Source organism: Mus caroli, unplaced genomic scaffold (assembly GCF_978045245.1).
Source record: "Mus caroli unplaced genomic scaffold, Mus_caroli_1 scaffold_5, whole genome shotgun sequence".
Lineage (NCBI taxonomy): Eukaryota > Metazoa > Chordata > Mammalia > Rodentia > Muridae > Mus > Mus caroli.
The window spans coordinates 81464804-81489112 of record NW_028227260.1 but is presented as its reverse complement, the minus strand read 5'-3'; the positions used below and the strand labels follow the sequence as shown (position 1 = coordinate 81489112).

General features: G+C 36.0%; 1 protein-coding gene and 1 pseudogene across 2 annotated transcripts in view; both read right to left on the bottom strand.

The window, feature by feature from the left end:
• Il1rapl1 (interleukin 1 receptor accessory protein like 1) overlaps window positions 1-24309 on the bottom strand; it is a 1382089-nt gene that overhangs the window by 936131 nt on the left and 421649 nt on the right. The window lies entirely within an intron of this gene.
• LOC110287016 (prohibitin 1 pseudogene) lies at window positions 4606-5488 on the bottom strand (annotated as a pseudogene).

Genomic DNA, 24309 nt, shown 5'->3' with positions numbered 1-24309 from the left:
AACATTTTCTTTCTCTTTTTTTTTTGTTTGAAACTTGTAATTTATTTGTGCATGTACATGTGTGACAGTCTTGCTGTTTTGCTCAGGCTGGCCTTTAACTCTTGATCCCTCTACTTCTGAGTGTTGGAATTACAGGCTTGTACCTCAATGGCCTGATGTAACTTGTAATTTTTGTTTTATATTCAGACTACTTATGTCTGTATAGAATTTTGCTATTTGTAGTTTTATGGTTCTTTTTTTCATTTTTTTGAAAAGTTATTACAGAAGTCCCTTTTATTTTTTTAATTAGATATTTTCTTCATTTACATTTCAAATACTATCCCAAAAGTCCCCTATAACCTCCCCCTGCTCTGCTCCCCAACCCACACATTCCCCTCTTCCTGGCCCTGGCATTCTCCTGTATTGGGGCATATTATCTTCACAAGACCTCATTGATGGCCTACTAGGCCATCCTCTGCTACATACGCAGCTAGAAAAACAAGCTCTAAGTGTACTGGTTAGTTCATATTGTTGTTCCTCCTATAGGGTTGCAGATCCCTTCAGCTCCTTGGGTACTTTCTCTAGCTACTCCATTGGGGGCCCTGCGTTCCATCCAATAGATGACTGTGAGCATCCACTTCTGTATTTGCCAGGCACTGGCAGAGCCTCACAAGAGATAGGTATATCAGCATCCTGTCAGCAAAATCTTGCTGGTATATGCAATAGTGTCTGGGTTTGGTGGTTGTTTATGGGATGGATCCCCAGGTGGGGCAGTCTCTGGATGGTTTTTCCTTCCTTCTCAGCTCCAAACTTTTTCTTTGTTTTGTTTATTTGTTTCTTTGTTTTGTTTTTGACATTTTCCTTTTTTATTAGATATTTTCTTCATTTACATTTCAAATGTTATCCCGAAAATTCCCTATACCCTCTCTCTGCCCTGCTCCCCAACCCACCCACACTCCCACATAAACTCTGTCTTTGTAAATCCTTCTATGGGTATTTTGTTCCACATTCTAATAAGGAACAAAGTATCCACACTTTGGTCTTCCTTCTTGAGTTTCCTGTGTTTTGCAGGTTGTATCTTGGGCATTCTAAGTCTCTGGGCTAATATCCACTTATCAGTGAATGCATATCATGTGAGTACTTTTGTGATTGGGTTACCTCACTCAGGATGATATCCTCCAGATCCATCCATTTCCTAAGAATTTCATGAATTCATAGTTTTTAATTGCTAAGTAGTACTCCATTGTGTAAATGTACCATATTTTCTGTATCCATTCCTCTGTTGAGGGATATCTGGGTTCTTTCCAGCTTCTGGCTATTATAAATACGGCTGCTATGAATATAGTGGAGCATGTGTTCTTGTTATATGTTGGAGCATCTTTTGGGTATATGCCCAGGAGTGGTATAGCTGGGTCCTCAAGTAGTACTATGTTCAATTTTCTGAGGAACTACCACACTGATTTCCAGAGTGGTTGTACAAGTTTGCAATCCCACCAGCAATGGAGAAGTGCTCCTCTTTCTCCACATCCTTGCCAGCATCTGCTGTCACCTGAATTTTTGATCTTAGCCATTCTTACTGGTGTGAGGTGAAATCTCAGGGTTTCTTTGATTTGCATTTATCTGATGATTAAGGATGTTGAACATTTTTTCAGGTACTTCTCAGCCATTCAGTATTCCTCAGTTGAGAATTCTTTGTTTAGCTCTGTACCCTTCTTGATTTCTTTGTATATATTGGATATTAGTCCCCTAACTCAATAACATTTTCATTGCTGCACAGTTATAATGAAGTATTCCTGAATTCAATATATAAGGAGAAATTAATGTATGTTATTTCCAACCACTCAAACTAACACAATAGAACAAAAGTATTTAAAAGAAGGAAAATAAAATGGGAAGTGTAGCCTGGAATAGGCTGAAGAAGTTAAGTCACCTGTCAAATAGGAACTATATTGATCTAATGAACGAACAATCAACTCATAGATGATCTTTATAAAAAATATCATAGCATTTTATTACTAAATTGTCTTTATTATCTTCTATCAGTGAATAAGATGGTTTGCATCAGTCATTAACACTCTAGATGCAGAAACTATTATTTTGTCTTTCTTGGATGCTACTACAAAAGAGCCTGCTTATACATCAGTATAGCTTAGAAGCTGAATGATGAAAATAATAAGGACATGTAAATGTTCCTTGCTTTATTAAAATCTTAACTGGTCTACAGTAGCAGTCCTCCAACTTTATGGGAGATTTTTACCTTAATGTATACTCATTCTTAATGCAAATAAGAAAATAAAATAGAAACAAAGTATCTCTTAAAAATCCAAATTGTCATGGGCTTTTGGGAATAGCTTTTAAGAATGCTTAACAACTTCTTCATTTGAAGTAGAATTGGTTTAATTTTGCTTAACTATTATCTGAAATGGGGAGTAACAGTTATAAAACAAAAATAAGTAACTTGATTTTTATATCTAAGAAGTTCTGCTCCTTCTTCCCAAACAAGCTTAACATTATGTTTTAAGTTATGTGAATAAGTAACACATTATTGCTTTCATTAAGTGTAAAGAAGTAACAATACAAAATTTTTAAAAACAATGCAAAAATGTGGTAAGTTAGGAAACATATTAGAACTTTTTTGCCCTTGAAACATAAAATTCGAAGAGATTACTAGCTTTAAACCTTTCATTTCAATACGGACTCAGTATTATTCTTACAAAACCAAACTAAAAATAAATGCATTATCTAATATGTTAGAATTGAACAGAAAACAAATACCAGGAAAGGAGGTACAGATATGATGTTGCAATTGAGACTTTATGAAAGTGCACCACTCAGTCAAAAGCAGTCCCTGAGATTGATTCTCATTAGTACTTTGAATTAGCATTCACCTTCTCTTTGGCCTTCTCCTAACTTCCCATTTTCCTGAACAATTTTAATTCTTTCAATAGGATTATTTCTAGACTTCTATATAATTATTATTTTGCTCAAACTACTATCTTTGCTAAAGCTCTTTATTCCTAAGCAACCAAGCTTGAAATTTATATTCAGTCCCTGAAGACAGAAATGTAAAATTCAAAATGTGAAAGTTTTAATTTGATATTTTTTGTCTCAAATTTCTGAATTCACTAATATCATCACCATGTAAAACCTAAAAGAATTTAATCTTCTATTTTAGAAGTTAACTCATACAGAAAGAATATATTAAAAGACTAAGTTGAACATTTATGCAACTATTTCTCAATTTCAGAAAATAAACTAAAATATAAGCATGTCAATGGTATATATTTTGTGTTCATGGTCAAAGGCTCAATAGAGTGGGAAAATTAGCTCTTTTCAAACTACTGACAATATATTTTGTTGTCTCCTCTCATTTGCCTTGATCTCAGAGAATGTTATATAAATCATACATCAGTTTTTCATAATTCTAAAAATTTGTATACTTAGAATTAAAATGTATTTTTAAAAGAATAGTAAGTCACCTAAAAATCAAATATCTATGGGTTAGTAAGTTCATGTACTCAAATAAGATATTTGATGCTGTTTAATGCTGTAATAATACTCACATTTATAAAAGTTTTAGTGGAAGAGATTTGAAAACCAAATCTTCTTGATGATTACTTCAAAAAAGAATTTGCTACAGAAATAGATGACCCCTGTTTTTGAATTAGGGAAGACTGAAAGAAGCTGAGGAGAAGGGTGATTCTGTAGGAGGACTAGCAGTCTCAATTAATCTGGACCCCTGAGATCTTTCCAACACTGGACCACCAAACAGACAGCACACACCAGCTGATATGAGGCCCCCAACACACATATAGTAGAGGACTGCTGGATTTGTGTTCAGTCAGAGATGATGCATCTAACCCTCAAGAGACTGGAGGCCCCAGGGAGTTTAGAGGTCAGGTGGAGTGGGGGTGGGTTCATCCACGTGGAGACAGGGTGGGGTCGGGAGGAGGTGTGGGATGTGGAACAGTCGGAGGGTGGATGGAGGACTGGGAATAAAATATGGTGTGTAAAAATTAAATAAAAAAAAGATTTGCTACACAAGAAGCTTACTTTTGTGGCTTCTGTTTATTAAATAGTAGCAGAAGCATTATATATCAGCTGATCCCATTTATATCAAACTAACAATAGAGCTAGCAATAATATCATGTTTTTTTTTTTCTTCTCCAAAATCACAAGGAATTCTGGTGTGGAGCCTTTTTATGACTTCATTTATCCTCTTATTTTCTCTTACTAAAGACAAAAATGCAAATTTAATACAGAAAGTTTCCAATGATTTTTTTTTCCCTAGGAAGAATATGCTCTTAAGTGTTTATAACCTTTGGATGAGATTACGTGTGCCTCATCTAATTATATTTCTTAAAATTTCATTTTTAAATGGAATTTGGCAATTTTCCCTCTCTCTCTCTCTCTCTCTCTCTCTCTCTCTCTCTCTCTCTCTCTCTCTCTCTCTCTCTCTCTCCCTCCCTTTCTTTCTTTCTTTCTTTCTTTCTTTCTTTCTTTCTTTCTTTCTTTCTTTCTTTCTTTCTTTCTTTCTTGAAGTTATTTTACTTTTATTCCTTTCACTTTAAGCCAATCTTTAAATTTCACAGTGGTTTCTGGCATGGGAGAGAAGGACCGCATCATTCAGAATAATAGAGGCTGTGGCATGGTTGGTCTGAGAAGGTGAAGCAGGGGAGGCCTCAACTGGGGAAGCTGGAGAAGCACAAACTGCTCCACTGACCGGTAGGTGATGTTCAGAGAGCAGTAGAGCTGATATGCAATGTCCTAGGCAGCTTCCAGCTTTCACAGATCAATTAGGCCATCACCTGCTGTGGCCAGCATGTTGGCAATCAGCTCAGCTGCCTTGAAGTCACCCTCAGCTTAGATGATGGCTGCCTTCTGCTGCTGCTCAGCCTTTTCCACCACAAATCTGTCTCTCTCCTCTTCCTGTCGAGCCACCTGTTTGAGTTCTACTGCCTCTGTGAACTCCTTTCTGAAGGTCAGATGTGTCAGGGACACATCATCACAGATGAACCCAAATGTTGTTGATGCTCAATCTGTGAGGCTATTGCTCACCTGTCTGAAGACCAGCTCTCACTGGGTAATCAATTCCTCCTCATCAAAGCAAGCCACCACCAACTTGAGGACCTCTGTGCTGATAGACAGCAGCACCAGCTAATCATAATCTTCGCCTATGTTGGTGTAGATATGAGGAAGTTGGATGACCACCAGCAGGAAGAGGATGCATAGTGTGATGTTGACATTCTTCAGGTCTTTGATACTAGGGATGACCTGTATGTTCTGTGTTCAAGAGTGGCAGTCAAAGGCTATTGGTTTCTGTACCCAAGGGATGGGAAAGTGAGTCATTTCCCCTACCTACCACAATGTCCTGTACTTCAGGGAATCAGGCAAAGATGGCAGCTCTGTGCTCTGCATCTATATTCTATAAAGCAGAGTTCACCAGGCCTCCTGCAAGTGCTAATGCCAGGCCGAACTTTCCAATGGACTCAAATAATTTGTCAGCCATAACTCCTTCTGTTGCATTCACTCACATTTAGTTTCACTCTGACCTCCACATGAATGCCCTGGCCCCAAATTGCCCTTTTCAATGGTATGGAGTAGCAGTTTGCATGAAATAAACAACTATTTGGAATAACATTCTACAAATACAAAGTGATCTAATTGGGCATCTTTCCACAGTTCTCTTTATGTTTATGTACCTTGTATTATTGAAAACAGACCGAAGCAGTCACTTACTTTTTGGCCATCAAACCATCTACAGAATTTTGATTCAAATTTAGGCTTAACTTACTCCACTGTGGTCTGATTTCAAGAGTGATGAATTTTGATGCTATGTATAATTGGCCAATGTTTCCTTGAGAAGACATCACTAACACATTGTTTATTCATACACAAATTATTAGCTTCTGCACTTGTAATATATACTACATTAAAAGGTTATTGGTATATAGTCTCATAATCTAGTGTTAAAAACAAAGCAACTTTATATTATTATGGCTCAGGCTATATGGCACTATGAAACATGCTTAAGGAATGAACTCAGTTGCAATCTCCAGAACCCACATAAAAAGAGAGTTTAGTTGACCTTTTGTAATCCTAAAGATGATGTGATGGAAGACAGAGACAAATGAATCCTAGAAGCTTACTGGTTGGCATAATTACGTTCTCCATATAATAATATGGGTTATGGGTGTTTGAAGACATTGCTAGAGTTGGATGGAGAAGAAAGTTCTTATTGTAAAGGGTATGATGATGAAGAATATATTTGTGTCTGAGTAAATTTCACTTAAGAGATAATATTTTAAGTAGAGTCTAAAAAACACAGAAATGTTAGCAAACAAATTAGAATATGGCTTAGTGAAGAAAAGGAATTAAAAACTCACAAACTTTAAAGCAAATTAAGATATAATTTAAAGATATATCAACAAATGTGGATAACACAAAGCAAGCTGTGTGTGTGTACATATGTAAATGTTCTTGAGTATGTTTAACATGTGTGCATGGACATCAAAGATAGCATCTGGTGTTCATCTCATCTAACTTCCACTACTTTGAGAGAAGATCTTTACAACACTGAAATGAAAACAAATCACTTAGGCTAACAAGCCAGTAAGCTTTGGGGATTCACTTGGCTCTGTCTTCCATCACATCTTCCTTAGAATTAAAAGGGCTAGACCAATCTCCCATTTTATATGCATTCTTGGGATTGCAATCAAATTAATCACAGGTATTTCATAGCACCTTATTGACCGTGCTATCTCTTTAACCCATAATCAGGTGTATTTGTTGATTCATCCTCAAGATGGGCATCATAAAAACTCAAAAATTTCTTAATAATTAAATTAATGTGAAATTAAAGGTTTTTCATTTACTACCAAACAACAGACAGTGAAAATCATTCATAAAGTTTAGGATTTAAAATGATCACAGAGTCAAACAATGCAGTTATAATATTTATGGCCTGAGTAGGGGATTATTTGGTTCTCCAAGTGAGACATTATTAACAGTTTTGAAACAACTATTGCACACCTGTGTATACAAACAAGAAAAATGGAAACTTATATTTACTTATACATGAATGTTCATAATAGTGGTAATTATAATAAGCATCAAGGGGAAACTTCCCAATAAGTATAAACTGATAAATGGAATTGGTAGTATATGTTCAGCACATTGTTTCAGCACGAAAAATAGCCATAGGCCTACCTAAACGCATATCTACAAGTATAAAATTTTGAGGTGTTGTTTTGAATGGGAGAATCTTGGAAAAATAATTGGCCACATTACATAGTTCCATTTATATGGAATGTCCATAACAGGCAGAAATATAGGGACAAAATATAGATAAGTGGATTAATGATTCCTCCTGGAAAAGCAATGCAAGTGGAAACAGTATTAGGATAGAAGAGTTCTAATGTTGGATTTAAATGCAGTAAGTATAGTATAAAATTAGTTTGAGTCAACTGCAAAACAATATGGATTTACTAAAAGTTTTTCATTGTATACTTTAAACTTGTAAATTGTATACTATGCACATTATGTCATAACGAAGAGAATGGAATGAAGTGGAGGGGATAAATGCATAGTGGAAGGAGAAAATGAAGAAAAGTGGAATATTCTACTAATAAGCCAACATTCAAATAATGCTTTACACACAGCGACATGCATATGTATATACGGTGTAAGTGCACATTTTATGCAAAAACAAAGGGAAATGAGTAGAAAGGAGAGAAAAAAGTATAAGGATGACAAACTTAAAACCAGAAGAGAAATGGCAGGCAGAGAGTGACAAGAGTGGGTGAATAAAAATTTCAATACTAAAAAATGTATGCTCTTAAATGAGACATTTATAAGCCAGGCAGTGGTGGCCATGCCTTTAATCCCAGCAATTGGGAAGCAGAGGCAGGTGGGTTTCTGAATTCGAGGCCAGCCTGGTCTACAGAGTGAGTTCCAGGACAGCCAGGGCTACACAGAGAAACCCTGTCTCGGAAAGAGAGAGAGAGAGAGAGAGAGAGAGAGAGAGAGAGAGAGAGAGAGAGAGAGAGAGAGAGAGAGAGAGAGAAAGAGAGAGAGAGAGACATTTGTTTTAATTGTTTTCTCACCAGGTTTCTAAAATATAAATATATTTCTGGGAAGCAGATAACTCATTGCTAATATTAGGTAATATGATAATTAAGCTGAAAACAACTGATATTTTTCAAAGTAAAAACTAATATTTACTTCAACAAAATTGCTCTTACAGACAATACAACTCGTGACATAAAGCATAAATTTCACAGAAAGACAGATTTGGGTTCAAATCTAACTTCTTCCATTATTTTCTGTCTACATTTTCATGAGAAACTAATGACATGTATCTGCCTGACAATACATAATTTATATGCTCTTTACCAAGCTATATGAATCCGACATGGATAAATTCATGAATTAGCTCTTTATAATTATTTGGACAATCAGACTTTGGGACTCCAAGGATTTATTTTCGTGCTAAATTCTCATAGTTGCTAGTTTTCTGAGGTGCTAAATAAGGAGCAAAACTGATGTCATGTTTTGAAAACTAATTAGAACTTTGAAGAGAAAAACTAGTGTTCTCACTGGCTCTAATTAAAATATTCACCTGTTTTACAAAAGGAAATCCACAGAATCACCTATATGACATGTGCTATAAATGCAATTGCATTTCATAGCCACTGTAAGTTATCATCTTTTGCATAAAACATAAGAGACAGCATCCAAAATTAAAATGACTAAGATTTCTAAAGAAAGCTTTTCAAGGACCCTGTTTGAATTTGTCTTGCAAGAAAAGAGTTGGATGCTTACTTATTTCCTATTTGCAGATGCAAAATCAATCCCTTTAGCAAATGAACACTGTTACATTTATAGCTGGTATGCACTCTTTACACTAATCTATGCTGCTTCTGTCCAACTGCTGCATTGTCTGTCATTCTGAGTACACCCAGCAGATTTCACTATGACCAACATTTTAATTTATTTTATATTATGTTATATTTGTTATATTATATTATGTTTTATAAGGTGATATTATATTTTAAATATAAAGTAATATAATAGATATAATATGCATATAATATAATAATATACAGGAGGAAAATACATAGCTCAATAACATTGCATATATGTGTGTGTGTGTGTGTGTGTGTGCAAATTTTGCATTAAAATTCAGACATCTGATCATTAACATGGTTACTTACTTTGTCACTTGCAGATTAATGACAGTCTTTACCCTAAGATATAGACAAGGATATAATATATTTTGACAAATGATTAAAGAAGCTGCAGTCTTCTGTTTTGTGGTAGTGTCAACTGTCCATCTTTTGGGATGAAGTGGAAAGCTTCCATCAGTGGTAATTTTTAGTAATACCCTTTTGTGGGATTCCATTACAAATTTATAATGTAAAAATAATAAATTGATTATGCTAACAAGTGTGAGCTGCAATTGGCAGTTTACTGGGGATACTATATTGTTTGCATATCAAAAATTATGACAATTTTTTACATTAAAATCATTAGTTGCTTATTATGTCTTTAAAGTCACAAGTTTGATAATGAAGAATTAAACCATTTTGCCTTCTAATATTTTTAAAGAGAGACTGTTGCATTAAAATTTTCATAAATAAGCAAATGATTTATTAAGTGAGGTAGAGTTTTATTTGCTTGCTGAGAAAGAATGATGAAAGCTGTACATGATTTTTGCTAAATGAAACACTATTTCTACCCAAATGCCCCACGATCTGGTACTCTTATAACTCAAAATAAGTAATGTCAAACCTCTGAGAGAACTGCTGAGTCTGGCTTCATTCAGAGAAGATGCACCTAACCCTCAAGAGACTGGAGGCCCCAGGGAGTTTAGAGGTCTGGTTGGGTAGGGGTTGGGGGTGTGGACATCCTTCTAGAGTCAGGGGGTGGGGAGGAGGTACGGGATGTGGAACAATCAGAGGGTGGACTGGAAGAGGGGAATAAAATCTGGAGTGGAAAGAAAGAAAGAAAGAATGAAAGAAAGAAAGAAAGAAAGAAAGAAAGAAAGGGAGGGAGGGAGGGAGGGAGGGAGAGAGAGAGAGAGAGAGAGAGAGAGAGAGAGAGAGAGAGAGAGAAAGAAAGAAAGAAAGAAAGAAAGAAAGAAAGAAAGAAAGAAAGAAAGTGAAGAAAGGAAAAGTAATGGCAAACCTTCATACACTTGTGTTATGTTCACATTTCCATTCAATATCAAATGTAGTTAGAACTTAAAATTAATTGTTTTTCGTTTTTGTTTTTTGTTGTTGTTGTTGTTGGTGGTGGTGGTGGTGGTGGTGATGGTTTTTCGAGACAGGGTTTCTCTGTGTAGCCTTGGCTGTCCTGGAACTCAAAAAGGCTGGCCTCAAACTCAGAAATCTGCCTGCCTCTGCCTCCCTAGTGCTGGGATTAAAGGCGTGTGCCACCACGCCCAGCAAAATTAATTATCTTAATATTTTGGGTCTATGACTTAATTAATTTAATTCTTTTTCTAGGTGAAAGTTATGGCTTGTATTGAAACAAAAAGAAAAAACAAACAAAAACGAAATTTTATACCAGTTCCTGAGTGTAGGCACAAGTAAGGAATTAAATGAATAAACAGACTACAAATTGTATATGTAGAAAAGAAGGGGCTTCAAGGAAGAAAAAAGATCAAAGCACCAAGTACAAAAAGGTAAATTTTCTTTCTATGGCAGTAATGCATGCAAGAATGACTGTGCTTACATAACTAGTACTAATGTGTTTTTAGTATCCTTATGTATAGCTCTTAGAAGAAAATGTGTGGAACATTTATGCTTGTTATTTAAAGTAATGCTTTTCCAAAAATAAGAAATAGTATGAATAAGCTACAGAATTAATAGCAATGAAAAGGTCACCAAATTCTGACATATCTCTGTCAGATCTGATAGCATTAAACACCCAGCTTTTATCAGCAAATTCTACAAAAATATTGGTATGTGACTTTAACCTTTTACAAAAGGTCACTGTCAAACACAGAAAAGGATGAGACATTTTGAAATATTGACCCTAGATCTTAATTGAAGTAAGTTTAAAAAAATGAGACTATTCAGATATTAGATATAATTTCATTCTAGGTTCAGAGGAAAATTAAAATCTCAGTTAAATAGACTCCCTCCATAATATATTTTGCAATTTAGTTGAAGAGAGTGACTTTCTTTTTTTAATTTCATCTGATATGTATTTATTAAGTTATATAGTATACTACAGAAATTTTACCACTAAACTATGCATGATGGTAGATGCCCCTAACCCTAACATCCCAGACATAGAGGTAAAAATATTTCAGTTCAAAACAGTGACTAGTCCCACACAAGTCTACACTACACAGCAAGAACTCAAAATTAACTGAAGAACAATATGAAAACATAAAGCAAATTTATCAAATACTGTTATCAGATAAGATAAATTGAAATGAAAAAAAATATATAAAATATACAATTATAGAAATGTGCATTTGTACACTATATTTTATATTTAATTCAACACACAAGTACATTGAAACATATTCAGGTAAAGCTTAACAATATTTTGTAGGAACAAAAGCAAAAACTTTTCATGGATGTACAGCAGAGGAATTAATAATATTCATTAATAAAAAGGAAAAAAAAGATATATAATTCAGATTGTTAAATGTCTAACTTAGTTATATGTGGCAACAGAAGTCCCAAGGCATGACATTATTACTAAGGCTGTGGAGAGCTCACAAAAATGGACTTAGCATGACTGCCCCCTGAAAGACCTAACAAGCAGCTGAAAGAGTCAGATGCAGATAGTTGCACCCAACCAATGGACAGAAAGAAGCAGCTGACTCCTATTGTTGAATTAGGGAAGACTGAAAGAAGCTGAGGAGAAGGGTGATCTTGCAGGAGAACCAGCAATCTCCATTAATCTGGACCCCTGAGATCTCTCAAATACTGGGCCACCCACCAGGCAGCATACAGCAGCTGATATGAGGCTCCCAACACATATAAAGCAGAGGACTGCCAAATCTGTGTTCAATCACCTAACCCTCAAAAGACTGGAGGCCACAGAGAGTTTAGAGGTCAGGTGGGGTCAGGGGTGGGGGCATCAATGTGGAGAAGGGGTGGGATGGGTAGGAGGTGTGGGATGTGGAGCAGACAGAGGGCGGATTGGGGGGGGGACGGAAGTGGAATATGGAGTGTAAAAAGAGGAATTAAAATTAAATTAAATTTTAAAAAAAAGGAAAAAAAAACTTTAAGTAAATAGACACTGAAAATGTCTTAAAATAGAGTGACTTTCTATGGGTAATTAAGTACTGTGTTCCTCTTGGTCACCTTAGGTTTCTTTTATGATTCACATATTTTTTTTTTTTTTGGTCTGGGTGTTTTTTTTTAATTTTTTTTATTACGTATTTCCTCAATTACATTTCCAATGCTATCCCAAAAGTCCCCCATACCCTCCCCCCCACTCCCCTACCCACACATTCCCACTTTTTGGCCCTGGCGTTCCCCTGTACTGCATATAAAGTTTGCTAGTCCAATGGGCCTCTCTTTCCCGTGATGGCCCACTAGACCATCTTTTGATACATATGCAGCTAGAGACAAGAGCTCCGAGGTACTGGTTAGTTCATAATGTTGTTCCACCTATAGGGTTGCAGATCCCTTTAGCTCCTTGGGTACTTTCTCTAGCTCCTCCATTGGGGGCCCTGTGATCCATCCAATAGCTGACTGTATGATTCACATTTTAATCATATGGAAAGTTCTTCCATTCACTGTTTGAAAACATATATTCATATGTTTACTGATTCTGTCAGTAAAAAAAATAAAACAACATTCTTATACTCTTCTTAATTTTTTTGTTTTGTTTTTTTTTTTTGAGTTTTAGGTTACTACTCTTCCATCTCTGATCAGTATAGTGTTCTCTACACATGATTTAAAATTCTAGGTTCACATTCACCATAAATAATATTTTTCACTCTTCAAGATGTGGAAGAAATAGTAAAAATAAGTGTCTCATATAATATATTCATATATCTGATATGTTGGGCTGTTTTACAATATTCTCGTACATAAGAGTCTCTAATAATGCCCATTCTTTGAATAAAAGTTATGCACAGAAAAACAAAATAATTATTCATGATAATGTACTATATTTTTTAACACATGGAATCAGAGGGGTGTGGCAATGACCCCCTCAAGAATGAGCTTCATTAAATTTATATGAAGCAGTTTATTACCCATTTATGAACACTTAAGCGTCTCATGAACTTCATCTTCAGTTTCATCACCACTCATATCTGCCACTGTTACTTTTTGGTTGTCCCCAGTCTTGTTTTAAATACAGTGATCTATAAACACCCAAACAATAATCTTGAAAATCTTATTAACGACCTCTAGGCCTTGACACCTAGATCTGTTTGAAGACCATGGCAGTGTGACAGCAAATTAAAGATATAAATCACACATCATTAAACCTTCATTTCAAAAAGTGAACACTTCATTGGTTGAAAATATATAGTACTCTGGTCTAAGTATTATCAGTGTCTAATAGTAAAATATTTTCATTAGTCTTGTTTTCAACCCAGGGGGCCTGACCCTTTTGGGTTTTGCCTATCAGATATTTACATTACAATTCATCACATTAGCAAAAGTACAGTTATGAAGGAGCAATGAAAGAATTATTTTGGAGGAGCACATCAACACAAAGAACCACATTAAAGGGTTGTAGCATTAGAAAGGTTGAGAACTCTAAAAACAAATATGCCCATAAGCAATATTTTTTATACCTCACTCCCTTCAGCATCCAGCACTCATGGTATACTTTGTTTCTTTGTAGATTTGTGTCCAATATAAGCATGTTTTTATGTGGAATACAAATCATCACCTTTATTTATGTGTGTCTGAACTACTTTGATGACCTTGAATATGTTTCTGACATATAGGCAGTTAACAGATTTTTTTCTAAAGCTTGACTCTGAGATCATGCTTCTGAGGCATTACAATTTACCTGCACATAAAGTATAAGTTGTTTAAAATGGATTTGCTATTCAAAATATTATGCTTTCCTGCCTTAATTCACTTTAAGATCAAGGAATGATGACTTAAGATACTCTAATACTGTAGGCTCAAAACTTTCAGAATACCCAAAGCACATAATGTCAGGTCACAACGATGATAAAATCAATCTAGGCATACTTCTCCTGTGTTATCTGTTAAAACTTCTAGAGTATAGAATGACTTCAAAATATATTTATACATATGCATAAATCAATATTGTATCAGTTAATTAACATGCAAATTCACTGAAAAGTGATTAATTAAATATCCTTAAACATAGCTAGATTTCATATGGGAGACTGATCAGATTATAAAATACACCAATGGTGCTGAAAGACTTGGTGTTTCTTGGTGTTCTGGCTCACGGATTGCTCATCACTCCCTTCACCAGCAACTATTAGCATCTTGCCAAATACAGGCGTTTACTGAAAATCAACATCCAGGATAGGTCCAGAGAGGCAACCCAAAGACATTCCAGTTTACATTCACAGGTGCTCCTACTGGGCCTGTACCTTCATACCTGCAGAAGGTCCCAAGGTCTCTGGACAACATCCAGCTTTCCCAGAACTTGAGCAGCATCCTCATCGCAAAATTCTTAGCCCCCCCCCCAAAACAAAACAAAACAAACAAACAAACAAAAACATCACCTCCAAGTCAGTTGGAAGTAGCCAGAGAACAGGAAGAGCTGATTCCTACCTCACCATCACCTTTCCCTAGCTTCTTGGGTTTTTTTGGTTTTTTGTTTTTTCTTTTTAGCTTCTTCTTTTTAATTAAACCAAAGTGGAGGAATGTTAGCATTTCTTCAAGGTTCCTCCCAACAGTGGCCTAGCAACAGTCAGGTTAGAGCCTGTCTATCTGTAAAAGGACTGTTTGCACTCTCTCTCTCTCTCTCTCTTCCTCCCTCCCTCCCTCCCTCTCTCTCCCTCTATCTTTCATCTCTAGCAATCTCCTCCCTCTCAATCTTCCACCTCTCTCTCCAACATCCTCTCTACCTATTCTCTCTTTCCACACATGTCCCCAGTCAAAATCTTCCTCTCTTTCTCTATCCTCTCTTTCTATTTTTCCTGGTTCCCTCCTCTCTGCCCATACCCACTTCCCCAGATTCCAAATAAACTCCCTTTTATACAAAAAATATATGGTAATTCTTTATCAAGTGAACAATACATGTGTCATTATTAATATCAGTATAAATATGTACTACAGATCATTTATATGTGTGTGTGTAAATATAAAAATTGGAACCTTATAAGGTGAATATTTCATTTTTTTAAAATATCAATACTTCTTATTTTGTGAAAGTAGTGTAGGTTGTCTTTAACCATAGTTAAGTTACTGTTTTAAATGTGGCTTTTACTTATATTGATTTTTTCCCTGTATAAATTTCAGGTTTTTTTTTTTTCATTATAACACCCACCATGGCTATGCTGACACTCCATAAAAACACTAACAAAGCATTTGAGTGTGGCTTTGTAAACCTCTGTTGCAATGGAAAATAAAGCAGATGTATTAAAGCCTTATAAAAAGAAAGCCTCCTGTTGCTATGGTAATGTCTAGTTCCTAAAAGCTTAAAGAAGAACCTCTCTTCTTGGATTCACCTGGGTTCTGATTTTGCATTGGTGATACTCAGATGATTAAAGGGTTTCAAGAGATAAGTACTTGATATAAGCAAGAAAAATTCCACATTCATTTTTATTATACAGAAATGGATTGTAAGCATACAAATCCATTCTCAAGTAATTCACTGAGGCAACAAGTAGTGCATGGTAGTGATTCACTACCCATTCAGAATGTTTTTTTCAGCTTTCCTTTGTAAAATGACAGACAGTTCAACTGCATGTGTGTTTGTATGTGTGTGTGTATGTGTGTGTATATATATGTATGTATATATTGTGTATATGTGTATGTAATATATATGTATGTATAATACACATACACATATACATTGAACTATTCTTGTTGGCTTTATTGAGTACAATTTAAATTAGATTGGTTTTTGTTCTTGTTGACACAGAAGAGTCATGTTAATTTGACACCAGTGTTTAGAAAACAATACCATGTTGATTTAAGATCAAATATCATTTACAATTCCAAAATTTTCAAAGCAATGGGTTATAGTCTATGAGTTTTCCAATTCAGTATTAATCTTCATATAATGAATATATTCTTATATATATATATATATATATATATATATCCTTCACTGATGTATTGAAATGAATATATATATATACATATATACATGTTTTAAATATCAGAGGAATGTTGAAATGTACAATGCTGAGAAATTAAACCTACTGGTGTATTATAATGACTGTTTTAACTATTACTATCTTGAATGATGTATGAAGTCCATTTGAGCAATACAAGTTGCTACATTTAAAAATATATTGTGTAAGTCAGAAGAATGAATGAAAGAAAACTTTGATAACATTGTGCTATGATGAAAATCACTACTTTGTCTCCTAACCTAAATATATTAAATGTAAGTGTACTGTTTGCCATGTGATCACATTTAACTAACTATCTACATATTTTGGCTAATAAACTATGACAAAAAAATACACATATATAAAATAGTAAATCTGTTCTGCTGACAACAGTCATAATCTCTGCGAGTAGTCATTCTTTTTTTTTTAAATATTTTTTTATTACGTATTTTCCTCAATTACATTTCCAATGCTATCCCAAAAGTCCCCCATACCCTCCCCCTCCACTTCCCTACCCACCCATTCCCATTTTTTTGGCCCCGGCGTTCCCCTATACTGGGGCATATAAAGTTTGCAAGTCCAATGGGCCTCTCTTTCCAGTGATGCCCGACTAGGCCATCTTTTGATACATATGCAGCTAGAGTCAAGAGCTCCGGGGTACTGGTTAGTTCATAATGTTGTTCCACCTATAGGGTTGCAGTTCCCTTTAGCTCCTTGGGTACTTTCTTTAGCTCCTCCATTGGGAGCCCTGTGATCCATCCAATAGCTGACTGTGAGCATCCACTTCTGTGTTTGTAAGGCCCCGGCATAGTCTCACAAGAGACAGCTATATCCAGGTCCTTTCAGCCAACGCTTGCTAGTGTATGCAATGGTGTCAGCGTTTGGAAGCTGATTATGGGATGGATCCCTGGATATGGCAGTCTCTAGATGGTCCTTCCTTTTGTCACAGCTCCAAAGTTTTTCTCTGTAACTCCTTCCATGGGTGTTTTGTTCCCAATTCTAAGAAGGGGCACAGTGTCCACACCTTGGTCTTCATTCTTCTTGAGTTTCATGCGTTTAGCAAATTGTAACTTATATCTTGGGTATCCTAAGATTTGGGCTAATATTCACTTATCAGTGAGTACATAGTCTGTGCTTTTCTTTCTTAAAGGGCTTTCCAATGCTTTTCAAAAGCAACAAAATACCTCTGCTTCCATGTTCCCTATGACCTACTTACTAAAGGTTTTATCACTCAATATTGTGCTTGTTTGTCACTGACACCTATGTATCAGCTCCTGGAGATGGTGCTTTATAAGTTTGATTACCCAGCACTAGAAATGAGCATAAAACCCATATTGAATTAATAAATATATATAAACAGCACTTAACTGTATTATTATCAATTTTATACATATGGGAAATGTATCATTCATTAACAAAAATTCCTGAAGACCTCAAAATGATTTATAAGTGCATATATTTCATTCATCAAAAGAAAATTGAGTTTTTGATAAAAAAGTATGTTTAAGAGTTGTAGGAGCAGGGGGAGGGGATAGGGGATTTTCGGAGGGAAAATTAGGCAAAGGGATAACATTTGAACTGTAAATAAAGAAAATATCTAATAAAAAAGGAAAAAAAAGAGTTGAAGGAGTAAAAGCTACTAATATATATATATATATATATATATATATATATATATTTGTCTGTTTATTTACACTCCAGATTTTTATCCCTCCCCCCCCCCAGCCCACCCTCTGACTGTTTCACATTACATACCTCCTCCCCACGTCCTTGTCTCTACAAGGATGTCCCCACCCCACCCCCACCCCACCCCCACCCCATCTGATCTCTAAACTCCCTGGGGCCTTAATGACTCTCTTTCTACTCTATGTTTCAACTACTTTTGATTTCATTTACCTTTGAGTACAGAAGAGAATCTTCACCTATTGCTTTAAAATGATGGAGTTTTAAAAATCCCTTTGCCTCATGTTTCCAAGGTAATATTTATTTTATTTTTTTCATGGAGCTGAATTTAGGATGCCTTACAAATAATTTGAATAATACTGTACTATGGAACTCAAGAATATTTATTCCTCGCCAGGCGGTGGTGGCATATGCCTTTAATCCCAGCACTTGGGAGGTGTAGGCAGGTGGATTTCTGAGTTTGAAGCCAGCCTGGTCTACAAAGTGAGTTCCAGGACTACACAGAGAAACCTTGTCTCAAAAACAAACAAACAAAACAAAACAAAAGAATATTTATTCCTAGCCAGGCATGGTGGCACACGCCTTTAATCCCAGCACTTGGAAGGCAGAGGCAGGTGGATTTCTGAGTTTGAAGCCAGCCTGGTCTACAAAGTGAGTTCCAGGACTACATAGAGAAACCTTGTCTCGAAAAACCAAGAAAGATAGAAAAGAAAAAAAAAGAATATTTATTCCTGAACTAGAATATATAACATTTAGAACTTGTACACAGCTAAGGTGTAACTATGACATATTTCTTAGAATTCAGCATCAATGATCACACCAGAATCACCAACAATATCCAATATACCCATGCCTTTTTACTATAGTTCAATTTTCAAACAGAAATCACTGTGATATGCAGAAAATGTTTTCAAATGGAGAAAAAGACTCACTATAAAATTTCAAACTCAAATCTCCAGTTCAACTCTGACCTTTAAATTTTACAGTGGTTATTATAATTGCCATTATAACAAAAATAATTGTATTTTAATACCCATGTTACACTGCCAAAATATTATATGGGTTTTAGGTATTGAGTCAGTGATCTAGTACTGTTGGCTATAGTTTAACATCAAGTAAAAGCTGTTTCTTTAGAGTTCAAACACACAAATCCTCATGCATAGGTCAAGCAGATTTTAATTTAGTACATTTGCTCCTGTGATTGTTCCACTTTTAAATAAAATGTCATTCAAAGAGGATTCTCCCTATTCCCAGAGGAGTTCTTGGAGAATTCAGAAAACTCTTGGGGAGAAAGATTACTTATTCATGAATGCAGGGTTCCTTTGGTCATCTTATATTTGATTGACATTAGCTGCAACTCTGTCTGTCTTTAAAGACTTAAATATTCATCAGAGCATAATCATGGCATTTAAATATCTAAGCTTCAGAATTTTCAAAGCAATTCATTTTAGAATAAAGGTAGTTTATTTTACATAGATGGCATAAAATAATGATAAAGCAGTTCAATTCTACAAACTTTACTTTGAGAAACATTGCACACTTATAATATTGTTAATTTATCCTACTAAATTAAGCTTACATTATGGGCCAATTTTACCTGAAATTTCATAGGTAACAAGTATCAGCTCTTGAAGTAAGGGTGTATTTATGATTCTATTGTAATATATTACCATACTGTAATCCCATGTATAAATTAAAATTTCACAAATTCACCATATATAAAAATAAGTTTCAATTAAAGTACATTTAGACAGTGTTTTGAAAAGTAATGGACAATCATGCTACTATCCACAGACCTACAAAGGCTACAAAGGCTCAAGGCAAGATGCATGAATCTCCCTAGAGATGAGCCACAGAATAGATATCACAGGTGGATTGAGGACATGTGGAGATTGCAACAGGAGGAATGAGGTAAGGGGAGGATGGAGCAAGATAATAATGGGTGTGACAACTGGATTTGGAAGATGTATAGAAATATAGTGCAATGGAAACTCCAAGGATTCTATGAGGGTGACCCTAGGAAAGGCTCATAGTCATGGGAGATACAGGGACTGAACTGGCCAGCTCCTGAAACCAGGAAAGACTTTCAGTGGAGGGACTGGGATACCACCGCAGCCACAAAATATTTGACCTGTAATTTGTCCTGCCTATAAGAGATACAAAGGTAAATATGGAGGAGAAATTATGGGAGTGGCCAAACAATGACTGGTCCAGCCTGAAACCTATGCCATGAGAAAGAGCCCACCACAGACAGTGCCTGGAGGGTCAGGAACCAGAAGCTGGCTAGAATAGGCCTGGAATAGGCCAAAAAAAAAAAAAAATCCCACAATATAACCCCAACACCCCACAAAACAAAACAAATCAAAACAAACTAAACTAAAAACAAACAAACTAAACAAAAAGGCAAAGAAATGAATGATTTCTAGTGATAGTCTGCTTGTAGATAGGAACTTATCAAATCACCACCTGAGAAGTTCTGTCCAACAAGTCATGAAAACAAATGCAGAGACCCATGGCCAAATATTAGGTAGAACTCATTGAATCATGCTGAAGAGAGGTAAGTAAGATTATAAGAGACAGAGGGGCCAAGGACATAAAAGGAAAAAAAAAAAAAAAACAAAAAAACAGCAGAAACCAGTAACCTAAGCTCATAATGACTCACAAATTCTGAATCAACTATATCAACTATGAAGGAACTTTCATGGCTGTCACATAGGCCCTCTACCTGTTATGCAGGTTGGTGTTCTTGTGGACTACTAACAGTGGGAACAGGGGGTTCTTTTGCCTGCTTTGGGGACACTTTTTTCTCCTACTAGGTTGCCCCATCCAGCCTTAATATGTGGAGCGGGGTGCCTAGTCATTGCAACGTGATATGTCATCTTTGGTTTAGATGCCTCTGAGGCCTGCCCTTTTCTGAAGGAGGAGTGGATTGGCACTGGGGAGAAGAGAGGTGGGCAGGGGGACCTGGGAGGTGAGGAGGGAGGGGAAAGTGGTCAGGATGACAGACATCGCAAATGAAATATATAAAAGAATAATTACACACAAAAAAGAAGCTCAGCCAGGCATGGTGGTGGTGGATGCCTTTAATCCCAGCTCTTGGGTGGCAGAGGCAGGCAAATTTTTGAGTTCAAGGCTAGCCTGGTCTACAGAGTAAGTTCCAGGACAGCAAGGACTATTCAGAGTAACACTGGCTCAAAAAACCAAAATAAATAAATAAATAAATAAATAATAAAAATAATTTAAAAACTCAAATAAATAGATAGAAAGAATGGACATGATTATGAGTATACACATACAAATACCCAAACATTTTTGTTAATATATATATTAGTTTGTAAGTTATAGAATTTAATATAAAATGTAATCATGCATGGAATATGTATATATCTGGTAGAGGACCTACAGGTAAAAACAGTAGCTCATTCAATTTACAGAGTTATTTGGATAAAATATCATATGCAAAGTCATTTTCTTCAAAACAGAGATTTGGAGTTTTTCGAAATGTAAAAATTTGTGCTGTACAATATGCTGATTCACATACAGCTCTGTATGAACACATTCCTAAATTGCTTTTAGATTAAAGATATGGAAGAGTAATAGAACTAAAAAGTATCACTGTCTGATTTTATGTGGAGTTCCTTGATCCACTTACATTTGACCTTAGTATAAGGAGCTAGGAATGGATCAATTAGCATTCTTCTACATGATAACCACCAGTTGTGCCAGCACCATTTGTTGAAAATGCTGTCTTTCTTCCACTGGATGGTTTTAGCTTCCTTGTCAAAGATCAAGTGACCATAGGTGTGTGGATTCATTTCTGGGTCTTCAATTCTATTCCATTGGTCTACTTGTCTGTCACTATACCAGTACCATGCAGTTTTTATCACTATTGCTTTGTAGTACAGCTTTAGGTCAGGCATGGTGATTCCACCAGAGGTTCTTTTATCCTTGAGGAGAGTTTTTGCTATCCTAGGTTTTTTGTTATTCCAGATGAATTTGCAGATTGCCCTTTTTAACTTGGTGAAGAATTGAGTTGGAATTTTGATGGGGATTGCACTGAATCTGTAGATTACTTTTGGCAAGAGAGCCATTTTTACTATATTGATCCTGCCCATCTATGAGCATGGGAGATCTTTCCATCTTCTGAGGTCTTTTTAATTTCTTTCTCCAGAGACTTGAAGTTTTTATCATACAGATCTTTCACTTCCTTAGTTAGAGTCATGACAAGGTATTTTATATTTTTTGTGACTATTGAGAAGGGTGTTGTTTCCCTAATTTCTCTAAAAGCCTCAAAGATATGGGCACAGGGGAAAATTCCTGAATAGAACAGCAATGCCTTGTGCTGTGAGATCAAGAATCCAAAAATGGGACCTCATAAAATTTCAAAGCTTCTGTAAGGCAAAAGACACCTTCTATAAGACATAAAGCCATCAACAGATTGGGAAAGGATCTTTACCTATCCTAAATCATATAGGGGAATAATGTCCAATATATATAAAGAACTCAAGAAGGTGGACTCAACAAAATCAAATAACCCCATTAAAAAATGGGGCATAGAGCTAAACAAAGAATTTTCACCTGAGGAATAACAAATGGCTGAGAAGCACCTGAAAAAATATTCAGCATCCTTAATCATCCGGGAAATGCAAATCAAAACAACCCTGAGTTTCCACCTCACACCAGCCAGAATGGCTAAGATAAAAAATTCAGGTGATAGCAGATGCTGGTGAGGATGTGGAAAAAGAGGAACACTCCTCCATTATTGGTGGAACTGCAAGCTTGTACAACCACTCTGGAAATCAGTCTGGCGATTCCTCAGAAAATTGGACATAGTACTACCAGAGGATCCAGCAATACCTCCCCTGGGCATATATCCAAAAGATATCCCAACCGGTAAGAAGGACACATGCTCCACTATGTTCATAGCAGCCTTATTTATAATAGCCAGAAGCTGGAAAGAACCCAGAGCCCCTCAACAGAGGAATGGATACAGAAAATATGGTACATTTACACAATGGAGTACTACTCAGCTATTTAAAATAATGAATTTATGAAATTCCTAGGCAAATGGATGGACTTGGAGGGCATCATCCTGAGTGAGGTAACCCAATCACAAAAGAACTCAAATGATATGTACTCACTGATAATTGGATATTAGCCCAAAAACTTAGAATACCCAAGATACAAGATACAATTTGCAAAACATGAAACTCAAGAAGAACGAAGACGAAAGTGTGGACACTTTGCTCCTTCTTAGAATTGGGAACAAAACGCCCATGGAAGGAGTGACAGAGACAAAGTTTGGAGCTGAGACGAAAGGATGGACCATGTAGAGACCACCATACCTGGCGATCCATCCCATAATCAGCGTCCAAACGCTGACACCATTGCACACACTAGCAAGATTTTGATGAAAGGACCCAGATATAGCTGTCTCTTGTGAGGCTATGCCGGGCCTAGCAAACACAGAAGTGGATGCTCACAGTCAGCTATTGGATGGATCACAGGCCCCCCCAATGGAGGAGCTAGAGAAAGTATCCAAGGAGCTAAAGGGGTCTGCAACCCTATAGGTGGAACAACAATATGAACTAACCAGTACCCCTGGAGCTTGTGTCTCTAGCTGCATATGTAGCAGAAGATGACCTAGTTGGCCATCAGTGGAAAGAGAGTCCTATTGGTCTTGCAAACTTTATGTGCCTCCGTACAGGGGAATGCCAGGGCCAAGAAGTTGGAGTGGGGGGCGGAGGGGAGTTGGGGGGGAGTGTTTGGGGGACTGTTGGGTAGCATTGGACATGTAAATGAGGAAAATACCCAATTTAAAGAACTATATACTAAAAAAAAAAAAAAAAAAAAAAAAAAAAAAAACCTAAAAAGTAAAATATTTAAGAGACCCAAGCAGTCAGTTTCCACTGTTAGTCACTATATGACATTCCTTTCGACAATCCATAACTACAGAATACTTATGATTTATACTATAAAGTTTTGGACTAAATTTTCATATTATTGACCTTGGTCCATTTACAAAGGATCTTAAATTGAGTTTCAGTTTTGTATCGATTGCCCTTATACATTCTGTGCAACAGATTGCTGTCTCATCTCTAAAACTGGTTTGATCTGACATTAGATGCTGATTTCTAAATTTTTCATTTTGCAGTATCTTTTCATTTTGTTAAAGTAGCATTGACTTATTTACTTGTGTGTATATTTGTATATATGGAAAAATACCCATGTGCCTTGGTCCATTTATTAACATCATAGGACCACTTGCTGGAGACAATTCACTCCTTTTACTACATAGATCTCAGCATTTAAACTCAAGTATCAGTCTTGGTAACAAGAACCCTTCCACATCTAACCATTTTGACAAACCAAAATATTGATACTTAAGA